This window comes from Phocoena sinus, chromosome 7, assembly GCF_008692025.1.
Source record: "Phocoena sinus isolate mPhoSin1 chromosome 7, mPhoSin1.pri, whole genome shotgun sequence".
Classification (NCBI taxonomy): domain Eukaryota; kingdom Metazoa; phylum Chordata; class Mammalia; order Artiodactyla; family Phocoenidae; genus Phocoena; species Phocoena sinus.
The window spans coordinates 71379073-71391511 of NC_045769.1; the positions used below are offsets into that span (position 1 = coordinate 71379073).

At 37.8% G+C, this 12439-nt stretch overlaps 1 protein-coding gene across 4 annotated transcripts in view; it reads right to left on the bottom strand.

The window, feature by feature from the left end:
• PSMD14 (proteasome 26S subunit, non-ATPase 14) overlaps positions 1 to 12439 on the bottom strand; it is a 95150-nt gene that overhangs the window by 60860 nt on the left and 21851 nt on the right. The window contains exon 1 of one of the 4 annotated variants that reach the window (XM_032637231.1): positions 11931 to 12149. The exons of the other annotated variants lie outside the window; for them this stretch is intronic. The gene's annotated coding sequence lies outside the window, so the exon portion shown is untranslated. Of the gene's footprint in view, positions 1 to 11930; positions 12150 to 12439 lie in introns of those variants that run through there. 4 annotated transcript variants of the gene reach the window in all.

The following is a 12439-nucleotide window of genomic DNA, read 5'->3' on the forward strand; positions in this document are numbered from 1 at the left end:
GGTGGTTGTACACTACCACTAGCTTATATATGTTTATAAACCATGTATAAGCTTCTAACGTTCCTATCTTTTGCCCATTTAAAAATGTATGTCTTTTTCTTATTGATTTGTAGAAGCAAAATATATATACTGCTGACTAGTGCTTTGTCCATTATATGTTAGATATATCTTTCCCAATCTGCGGCTCCCCACTTGCTTTTTACATTTCTTCATGCCTCAGTTTTATCTGAAAAAATGAGTACTCTTAGCAATAACACAACTTCATATAGTTGTTCAAAGACTGCATGAGTTAATATATTTAAAGTACTTAGAACAGTGCCTGGCACATCTAAGTGTTCCACAAATATTAACTATTTATTTTATAATCACGTTTATAAAGGAAAACGAATTTTAAATTTCAATGTAAATTTATCAATCTATCCCGTTAGTATTTGTGCTATCTATCCTGTTTAAGAAATCCTGCCTTACACATTAAATTTTATGTGTCCATAAAGCAATAACCTATCTTGTTTATTTTCTACCTCTGAATGCTAAGAAAGAACAGCACTTTCTGTTAATTTGGTTTCAATTAACTGTTCAATGTCAGCATATTTTCTTAAAATCTAAGTACAGGGGCTTCCCTAGTGGCGCAGTGGTTAAGAATCTGCCTGCCAATGCAGGGGACACGGGTTCATGCCCCGGTCCGGGAAGATCCCACGTGCCACGGAGCGTCTGGGCCCGTGAGCCATGGCCGCTGGGCCTGCGCGTCCGGAGCCTGTGCTTCGCAATGGGAGAGGCCACAACAGTGAGAGGCCCGCATACTGCAAAAAAAAAAAAAAAAATCTAAGTACAATTTTAATACTGATCTCTCTAAAGTTCCACTAGAAAAGAGAATCCATCTAGAATAACCAGTCCCACACAAATTTTTCTTATTAAAAAGTAAGTAAAAAAGACATCTGCTTATGTCCAAGATAGAGTAACAGGGACTAAATTTACGTTCTCACCAGAAAATAAAAAAGATAAAACTATATAAAACAATAGCTTGCAAGACACTGATCAGGCAACAAAAGACAGTGATCTCTGAGAACCTGGAAACAAAGGAGGTGAACCCTGCTACTACCTTGGCTTATTGCCTTGAGACAGTTTCCAGGCTGCAGTGCAGGGGGAAGGAAACCAGGCAAAGACTACTGGACTCTCTAAATTGAGATGTTAAGAGCTGAGATTACTGGGAGACCAAAGCAGCTAGAGTTATCAGGACAGACTACCAGAGAGAAAATAGCTGCAAAGGGAGAAAAACCTTGGGATCTTCTGAGGGTCCTCCTTGAATATTCAACTGAGTACTAATCAGTGCAGGTATATGAGGAAACTACTTAAGGCCGTGTTAAGAACACCCAAAAAGATTAGAGGGAGGAGTACCTACCTCTCACATAGCACTGGTAATAATGCTTTTCCCATCAGCCAAACAGAAAAACTTTAAAATGCACAAGGCGTTGATTAGACAGAAAGGTCTTGCCTCAGTAGTGTAAAATAATAAGCCCAAGACTAAGCACTGTTCGTCTCACCTAACAAATTTTAAAAGCAAAATAGAAAGATTCAAACAGGTTCCAAGTAATTTAACTGCACCCCACAACAAGTATCAAGAATATTCTATAAAAATACAAAACAGCCAACATACAAAGTAAAACTCACAATGTCAGGCACTAGTAAAAAAAATTACCAGGCATGCAAAAGAGCAATAAAATGTGACCCACAATGAGGAGATAAATCAATTAATTGAAACCAATCTGGAACCAATATAGACGTTAAAATTAACAGACAAGGACATTAAAATCTTATTATAACTGTCAAAAAGTTAAGACATGAAACACATAAAAATGATCCAAATGAAACTTCTTATGATGAATGCCACAATACATCAGTGGCAACAGGATAAAATATGCGGTGAATTTAGAGGGGCTTGGGGGAGCTCTATCTCTAGGGTGTCCACAGGTGGCCAAAAGATAGAAAAAAATGCTGTAAGATGAAAAATATATTGGATAGGTTTAATGAAAGATCAAACACTGCACAAGAAAAAATTGAGTGAACTTGAAGACAGAGCAATAGGAAATGAAACACAGAGACCAAAGACACTGGAAAAAAAATTAAGAGCCATCAGCAGGGACAACTACTGTAAGAAAAATATACATGTCATTGGGATCCTTGAAAGGGTGGGAAAGGTGGTAGGAGGACAGAAAAAATATTTTAAAAAATAATTTCTAAATCTGTTGAAACTTGATGAAAATAATAAATCTACAGATATGGGAAGGTCAACAAACCACAAGCACAAGAAATACGAAGAAAACTATATCACTGCATAGCATAACTAAAAACCTGTGATAAAGAGAAACATTTTTTAAGTGTTACAGAACAATAAGGAGAGATACTGAGATCAATGAAACAGATTTGAAAGTTCAGCTATAAATCCCAACATTTATGGTCAATAAATCTTTGATAAAGGAGCCAAGACAATTCAATGGGGAAAGAAGAGTCTTTTCAACAAATAGTGCTGAGACAACTAGATATCTACATGCAAAAGCATGACCTCACACCATGCACAAAGTGGATCACAGAACTAAATGCAAGAGTTAAAATCATAAAACTCCTGGAAGAAAACAGAGGAGTAAATCTTCATGAACTCTGGCTAAACAATGATTTCTTAGTACAACATCAAAAACACAAGTTATAGGACTTCTCTGGAGGTCCAGTGGTTAAGACCCTGTGCTTCCACTGCAGAGGGTACAGGTTCGATCCCTGGTCAGGGAACTAAGATCCCGCATGCCGCGCTGTGCGGCCAAAAGAAAAAAAAACAAACACACATCATAAAAGAGAAGGCTGATCACCATCAAGAAAGTGAAAACACAGCCCACAGACTGGAAGAAAATATTTGCAAATCATATAAGGAGGCTTGAGTCCACAGTATATAAAGAACTTCTACAGCTCAATATTAAAAGAAAAATAGTCCAATTTTTTTAATGGGCAGCAGACCTGCATTACAAAAAATGTTATGTCCTTCAGGCAAAGGGAAAATAATACGAGATAAAAATATAGATCCAGGGCTTCCCTGGTGGCGCAGTGGTTGAGAGTCCGCCTGCCAATGCAGGGGACACGGGTTCATGCCCCGGTCTGGGAGGATCCCACATGCCGCGGAGCGGCTGGGCCCGTGAGCCATGGCCGCTGGGCCTGCGCGTCCGGAGCCTGTCCTCCGCAACGGGAGAGGCCACAACAGTGAGAGGCCCGCGTAACGCATAAAAAAAAAAAATATATATAGATCCACACAAAAGAAATAACACAGGAAATGATAACTACATAGGTAAATATATGATTTTTCTTATTATTTAAATCTCTAAAAGATAATGCACTGCTGTGAAAAATAGTATGGCAATTCCTCAAAAACTTAAAAATAGAATTAACATATGATCCAGCAAATCCACTTCTGGGTATATACCCAAAAGAATTTAACACAGTGATTAGAACAGATATTTGTATACCAATGTTCACAGAAGCATTATTCACAATAGCCAAAAAAGGTTGAAACAACCCAAATGTCCATCATCAGATGAATAAACAAAATGTGGTATATCGTACATGGAGTATTATTCAGCCTTAAAAAGGAAGGAGGGACTTCCCTGGTGGTGCAGTGGTTTAAGAATCCGCCTGCCAACGCAGGGGACACGGGTTTCAAGCCCTGGTCTGGGAAGATCCCACATGCCACGGAGCAACTAAGCCCGTGCACCACAACTACTGAGCCTGCGCTCTAGAGCCCGCGAGCCAGAACTACTGAGCCCGCATGCCCTAGAGCCCGTGCTCTGCAACAAGAGAAGCCACCACAATGAGAAGCCCACCCACCGCAATGAAGAGTAGCCCCTGCTCGCCACAACTAGAGAAAGCCTGGCAACAACAAAGACCCAACACAGCCATAAATAAGTGAAGGAAGGAAGGAAGGAAGGGAGGGAGGGAGGGAGGGAGGGTGGGAAGGGAGGGAGGGAGGAAGGGTGGAAGGGAGGGAGGGAGGAAGGGTGGAAGGGAGGGAGGAAGGAAGGGTGGAAGGGAGGGAGGGAGGAAGGGTGGAAGGGAGGGGGGCAGGAAGGAAGGAAATTTTGACACATGATGCAACATGGATGAACCCTTAAGACATTATGCTAAGTAAAATAAGACAGTCACAAATCGGCAAATATTGTATAATTCCACTTATATGAGGTACCTAGAGTAGTTAGATTCATAGAAACAGAAAGTATAATGGTGGTTGCCAGGGGCTGGAGGAGAGGGGAATGGGGAATTATTGTTTAATAATAGGTACAGGGAAGATGAAAAACTTTTGGAGATGAATGGTGGTGTTAAGTGCACAACAATGTGAATGTACCCAAAGCCACTGAACTGTACATTTAAGAATGGTTAAACTGGCAAATTTTGTTACGTATATTTTACCACCGCCACCAAAAAAAAGACTACTCAGACAAAAATAATAAAATCATACTACAGATTTTGTAACAGGTAAGACTAAAACTTATAACAGTAACATACCAGAGGAGGTACAAAATATACTATTTTAACATTCATATGCTACAAGTGAAGTAATATAATATTACATGAAGGAGGTAGAAAAGGAAAAAGCAACAAAAGAACAAATGAGAAAAACACTAAGTAAACAGCAATATAATAGATTGAAACTTAATCATATCAATAATTGCATTAAATGTAAATAATCTTAAAATTTCAATTAAAAAGCCAAGATTATCAGAGTGGATTAAAAACAAACAAGACCTAACTATATAGTGCCTACAAGAAAGTTACTTCAAATAGGAAGTAATAAAGACCCAAATATATTAACATGAAAAAGATAGGAAAAGATACACCACATTAATAGTAATCAAGAGAAAGCTAGGATGCTATCAATTTCATAGCAAAAAACATTACAAGGGCTAAAGAAGGTCACTATATAATGATAAAGGGTCAAAACACGATCATCTCAAAAGATGCAGAAAAGAGACTTGACAAAATCCAACATCCATTCCTGATGAAAACTCTGACAAAGTAAAAATAGTAGAGAACTTCTGTAACCTGATAAAGAACATCTATTAAAAAACATACAGCTAATATCATATTTGATAGTGAAATAAATGCTTTCCCCCTAAGATCAGGAACAGGATAGGAATGACTACTTTTGCCACCTCTATTCAACATTTTACTGACATTTACAGTCAATTTAATAAAGCAAGAAATAAAAGGCATCCAGATTAGAAAGGAAAAAGTATAACTGTCCTTTTTTTTTTTATATACTAATTCACTCACATTGAGTCTACATTTCAATAAAAAAAATAATTTTTTTTTTAAAATTTATTTTTGGCTGCATTGGGTCTTTGTTGCTGAGCATGGGCTTTCTCTAGCTGCAGAGAGCGGGGGCTACTCTTCGTTGCGGTGCGTGAGCTTCTCCTTGCGGTGGCTTCTCTAGTTGCAGAGCATGGGCTCTAGGCTCATGGGCTTCAGTAGTTGTGGCTCGCAGGCTCTAGAGCGCAGGCTCAGTAGTTGTGGTGCATGGGCATAGTTGCTCCGCAGCACGTGGGATCTTCCTGGACCAGAGCTCGAACCCGTGTCCCCTGCACTGGCAGACAGATTCTTAACCACTGCGCCACCAGAGAAGTCCCCTAAAACTGTCTTTTTCACAGGCAAGATAATCAATGAAATAAAAATACTGCTTATAATAGCATCAAAAATATGAAATACTTAGACATAAACATGACAGGATATAAAAATTCTGTACACTGAAAACTACAAAAAAATTACTGAGAAAAATTAAAGAAAATCTAAATAAATAAAGAGATATACTATGTTCATGGGCTGGAAGACACAATATAGTTAAGATGTCAGTACTCCCCAAATTGATGTGTAGGTCTGATATACCATCAGCCAAAACCCCAGCAGATTTTTATTTACTGAAATTGACATACCTAATTTTTAAACATATATGAAGATGCAAAGGACCTAGAATGGCCAAAACAATGCTGTTAAACAACATCAACAACAACTGGAGGACTAACACAACCTGATTTCAACACGTGTTATAGAGCTGCAGTATTCAAGACAGTGCAGTACTGGCTTAAAAAGATAAATAAATAGATAATGGGACAGAATAGAGACTCCAGAAATAAAGCCATACATATAGAGACAACTGATTTCCAACAAAGGTACAAATACAAAGGTAGAGAAAAAAATAATCAACAATTGATGCTGTAACAATTTGATATTCACATGCAAAAAGTTTTAAAAACTGAACATGATCCATATCTTGCATCATATATAAAAATTAATCCAAAATGGATCACAGAACTAAATATAAAATGTTAAACTATAAAACTTCTAGAAGAAAACATAAGTGAATATCTCTGTGACCTTGGGTTGGCATAAATCTCTTCGATATCACACCAAAGTATAATTTATAACAGAAAACTCTTATAAACTAGACTCCAAAATTAAGAACACCACTCTTCTTTTTTTTTTTTTTTTTTTTTTTTTTTTTGTGGTACGCGGGTCTCTCACTGTTGTGGCCTCTCCCGTTGCGGAGCACAGGCTCTGCACGCGCAGGCTCAGCGGCCATGGCTCACGGGCCCAGCCGCTCCGCGGCATGTGGGATCTTCCTGGACCGGGTCACTAACCCATGTCCCCTGCATCGGCAGGCGGACGCTCAACCACTGCGCCACCAGGGAAGCCCAGAACACCACTCTTTGAAAAACACTAACAGAATAAAAAAATAAGCCATAGACTGGGAGAAGATATCTGCAATCATGTATTCGATAAACGACTTATATCTAGAATAGATAAAGAACTCACAAAACTCATTAATAAAACAGCCCAGTAAAAACTGGGCAGCAGACTTTAATAAAGACCTCACTAAAAAAGATACATAAATAGCAAATTACCACATGAAAAAATGTTCAACATCATAAGTCATTAAGAAAATGCAAACTAGAAGTATAATCAGATACCACTACCTTTTAGAATGGCTAAAATTTTAAAAATTAACCATACCATGCACCAAGTGTTAGCCAGGATGTGCAGGAACTGGAACTCTCACACTGCTAGTGGGAATGTAAAACAGTAAATCATTTTTGAGAAGTTTGGCAGTTTTTTATTTTAGTCAGTTAAACACACACCTACCATAGAATCCAGCCATTCCACTTCTAGGTATTTACCCAAGAGAAATAAAACATGTACAGAGTGTTCACAGCAGCTTTATTTGTAATAGCCCCAAACCAGAAAACACTAAAATATTTATGAACAGGTGAATGGATAAACTAAGTGTGGTATATCCAGCCAATGAAATACTACTTAGTAATAAAAGGGAACGAGCTATTGATAAACACTCAGAGAAGAATCTTGAAATATAGTAATGAAAGCCAAACGAAAAAGAAAATCTACTGTAAATTCCATTTGTTTAACAGTCTAGAAAATGAAAACTAATGTATAAAGGCAGATGAGTTGTTGCCTGAGGAATGAGGAAGAGTGAAAGGAGAGGGCCTACGAAATGGCATAAATAAATCTGGAGGAGAGGGGGAGATGGATGTTCACCATCATGATTGTAGTGACAGTTTCATAGGTGTATGTATACATGTCAAAACTTATCAAATTATGTACTTTAAGTATGTATAGTTTAGTGGCTGCCAATTATATCTCAATAAAACTATTAAAAATAAAACAAAAATAAAAGGCTTATAAATATTTCTATCCTAACTTCTTATAACTCAAGAATATTGTAAAGTTATTTAATGACCAAGTACCTCCTCTTGTGATCTTTCTCAAATATAGTGACTACAAAATAAAACTCTTTTGTAAGCATAAAATTGAAGAAAGGCCTACAAATAGGGTAGATAATACGATGTCATAGCAATTCAGCAAATTCCAGCATCATGGCAAAAATAGCATTCATTCAAAGATGCCCAATTAAAACTTTTTAAGAGCAGTTTTCCTACCTTTGAAAAAAAAAAAATCAACTCCTGATTCTACCTACAATGTAATTGGTTTACAGCACCTGTGTTTTCTTACACACACACACACACACACACACACACACACACACACACACTCCCCCTCTCTCTCCCTCTCTCACTCCCCTTTCTCTCTGCAGTTTCCAAACCTCCTATCTCATAATTTGTAGTTCCAAAGACAGCTCCAAAAGTTAAGAGAAATTATGGTCTTAGGAGACAATCTAGTTTAGGGATGCTTCATCAAGGCTTGACAACTCACCACAACGTTATGTGCTTGAAGACAGCCAATATTTTAAAGTATTCGTTGAGTGCTGTATGACTTTGCAAAACATTTTTAAATCCTCTCATCGTTTTTTTATTGATCCATAAAACAACGAAGTGGTCAAAGAAGTATAATCACACTTTTATTGAACATACAGATAGGAACAGACAGGAAAATAAACACAGATAAACAACTGTGCAATCTACACGTCAGAACCAAATCTCCTGATCCACAGTCTAATCCCTTTGATTCAGTGCATCATTTCAATTAACGCAAATGTACCTTACTGTTTACACACTGAAAAATATTATTACTTACTGCTCAAAATCATCTGCACAGGCAGCCCTGAGACCATCACCATGAACAAAGAATAACCATTTGAACTGGGCAATTCCTATAAAGTCAGTATATAAGGAAGATGATGATGCTTATCAACAATTTGATAAAACTCCCTCCCAAACTAAAATATTATAAACAGCATAGATATTTCGGAATCAGAAAAAATAAACGTGAGGTTGAATCCTCACTACACAGCTTAAAGCTAAGGCTCACTTTCCGTTGTGAAATGGGGCTAATCTTACCCAAAGTACTGGTTACTATGAGGATTAAATGGCATCAACATATGTACTGCAAATAATACAGTGCCTGGCACACAGCTGCTATCACTCCACCTACTACTTTTAACGATAAACTTTTAATACTTAAATTACTGATGTCTATCAAAAACTACCAATTCTGGGCTTCCCTGGTGGCGCAGTGGTTGAGAGTCCGCCTGCCGATGCAGGGGACACGGGTTCGTGCCCCGGTCTGGGAAGATCCCACATGCCGAGGAACGGCTGGGCCCGTGAGCCATGGCCGCTGAGCCTGCGCGTCTGGAGCCTGTGCTCCGCAACAGGAGAGGCCAAAACAGTGAGAGGCCCGCATACCGCAAACAAACAAACAAACTAGCAATTCTAACTTCAATATAATATATATATGCTTTAGAAATAAATACTAAATTTAGATAGAAAAAGGCTAATACTTTGTTCTTCCTTTAACTGAGTTTCACTCACAAACATGCCATTTAGGTACTCAGATTAAAAACAACAAAAACCCGCCAGCACATTTCCTTCGTAGTATACACAGACACAGAACATGCTTGAAATTGGTTCTTAATCTGTATACTTGTGAAAATTTTGATTACTGCCTTTAAAAAATTAATCTAACTTTTCTTTAAATAACTTTGAATAAGAAAACCATTCATATGAAGTGCAAAGGTGTTGTTTTTTTTTTTTTTTTTTTTTTTTTTTTGCGGTACGCGGGCATGTCAGTGTTGTGGCCTCTTCCGTTGTGGAGCACAGGCTCCGGACGCGCAGGCTCAGTGGCCATGGCTCACGGGCCCAGCTGCTCCACGGCATGTGGGATCTTCCTGGACCGGGGCACGAACCTGTGTCCCCTGCATCGGCAGGCGGACACTCAACCACTGCGCCACCAGGGAAGCCCGAAAGGTGTTGTTAACAGATCTTAATGTTTATGAAGAGTGAAGTCAAGGAAAACTTAAAACAAGTTTATTAATAGTTGCCAGACTATTAAGAATGAAAAAATCACCTGTGGTCAAGGAATCACAACGCAAAAAGTTTACTTTTTCAATAAAATTCTAAGGGTTTTATTTATAAGCAACATCACTGAAAATACTAAAGAAAAAACTGATATCTAAACTCATAATATACTTCCATAATCCATATAATTTTATGGCTGCTTCTAAATAGTATAAGCATCTTTATTTTCCTGTTTTCCATCAATATTCAAATATACCATAAAATATCCAAACACAAGCAATGTTGTATTAAGACAGTGATCTTGCTTAAATTTAACCATTGGCTGACAGGCAAGGCACCATGTAAGAGCTTTAAATGTACAATTTTGCCAGCTGATATACAAAAGTTCTAAATTAGCATATGAAGAGTAATCTACAGATGGCTATGCACAATTCAGAGAAGTCAAGTGAATAAAAGGTAGAGACTGTCTATACTTACAAACCTAAAATGGGCTAAGCAAAGCTTTCTCAATTTTCTGCCACAATTCAACACTAAACATCAGCCAATGGGGTTGTTATGGTCTCATTATTAAAATAATACGTAACAGTAAAGCTATTATCTACTACACCTAATTTGAGCTCCTAGACCATTCTTGAGTCTTTTACATAAATTACTTCTAATAATCACATAATCCCGCGAAGTGCTACTGCGCCTACTGTATAAATGAGCAAGCTGAGGCTCAAAAATCAAACAATGTGTCCAAGGTGATCAAGGTAAGTGGTGAAGCCTAAATTCAAAGCTGCCAATGTTGTAGTAAATATCCTCGTGAAAACATTAAGATAGAAAACAACCTAAGCATTACTGACAGAGGACTGGTTAAATAAATCATGGTTCATCCATAAAAAGGAATAGCAAACAATCATTTAAAGAAAATGAGGCAGCTTTATATGTATAAGTATGCAATGGGACAATCTCCAGAATATACTATTAAGTATGTATACTGCACTGTCTAATATAGTAGCATTGGCCACATGCAGCTACTTAAACTATTTAAAATTAAATTTAAACATTTAGTTCTTCAGTCATACCACCCACACTTTAAGGGCTTGATAGCTACATGGCTAGTGGCTACCATATTAGGCACCTAGCTATAATACATTTCCACCCTCACGGAATGTTCTATCAGACAGCATTGATATAGAATATCTTTGGAAGAACAGAAAGAAACTGATAACAGGTGTTTCTAGGGAAGGAGACAGAAACAGCAAGGACACATTCAACATACGCACAGTTAATTTCTTAACTCTGTAACATGTCATATATCACCTATTTTAAAACAACTATTTACCTTTTTAAAAAAATATCTTGTTTGGTTCTCAAAAAAACTCCTTGATTTATGCTCTTAGAAGCATAAAAGGCTCAGAAGTTCTAAAGCATAACAGCTAGAGGGTAAGGGACAGAAATCACCTCTCCAAGACTTCTTAGAAATACTCTTGCCCACTACCCTAACTTCATTAAGCATTTATCTATTCACAATGTTATTTGGGATACCATGCAGAAGATTACCAAGTTGCTATTTCTGAGGAATTATGGAACAGGGACAGAAAAAACATCAGGAAAAAAATGCTTACAAGGTATGAAAGAGTAACTGTGGTCAAAAGGCACAGGGGAAAGTTCTATTCTTTTGGGAAGAAAGGCACAGGTCACACTGTCACATCTCTCTTCTTTTCTTATACTTCCATTTACTGCTCTACAGAGGAGCACTTAAAAGCAACAGCCTTTCAGTTCTGCTTTGAAGTCACTTTTTTTTGCCAAATGTCATATTTCTTCAAACGATATAGTACACTGAACAAGTGAATTGCTGCCTCAATTTCCTCCCCTGTAAAACAGAAACCTGTTGCCTAATCAATGTTATTCACTAACTACCGGACATTTTTGCCTAGGAGAGGGAACAGCCAAACCTTTGAGAACAAAAAAGGCACAGTGGTCAGATACTCCCAAATAACAAACAACAAAACATTTGAATTGATACTTTTCTCTCATTGGGGGATAGATGGTACACTCCGGGAGGCTGAAGGACCTGAGGATGGTTCAAATTTATGAAAATCTACCCTGGAAGAAAAATGAATAGGAACAAGATCACAAACCACTCACTTTCCTTCATGCTGACACAGCATTCTCATTCTCTTCCTCTTCCATGGAGCTCAGCCACCGTTTACATCTGGTCTAGCTCCAGAGCGTGCCTTTCTTTCAGCATTGCCCAAAACATACTGCCTTTCACAATGAGTTTAGGCAGGTCAGAGATCTGTGCCAGGGCAGACAGAAGGGCAAGCTGGTGTCCACAAAGTGACAAGGACGTGAATTTGTCCCCACACAGACTGGTGACCAGGAAGCCTGCCCAAATTTCAGGAATCTGGGTTTATGGGAAAAGAAAAGCATGATACAGGCCTAACAGACAGGAATGTCATTCAGGGACTCCAACAGCTAATCATATCCACAAGCATTCAAGGAAGTCAACTTACTAAAGAAATCATCCTATAAAATATAAGACCAAGCAAGAAAGGTATAGTATTGTGAAGAAGGACATATGACAATTATTTCCAGAAATTTATATTTCCAAGTTGTTATTAAATTTTTTAATGTAATAATTACCAATATGTAAC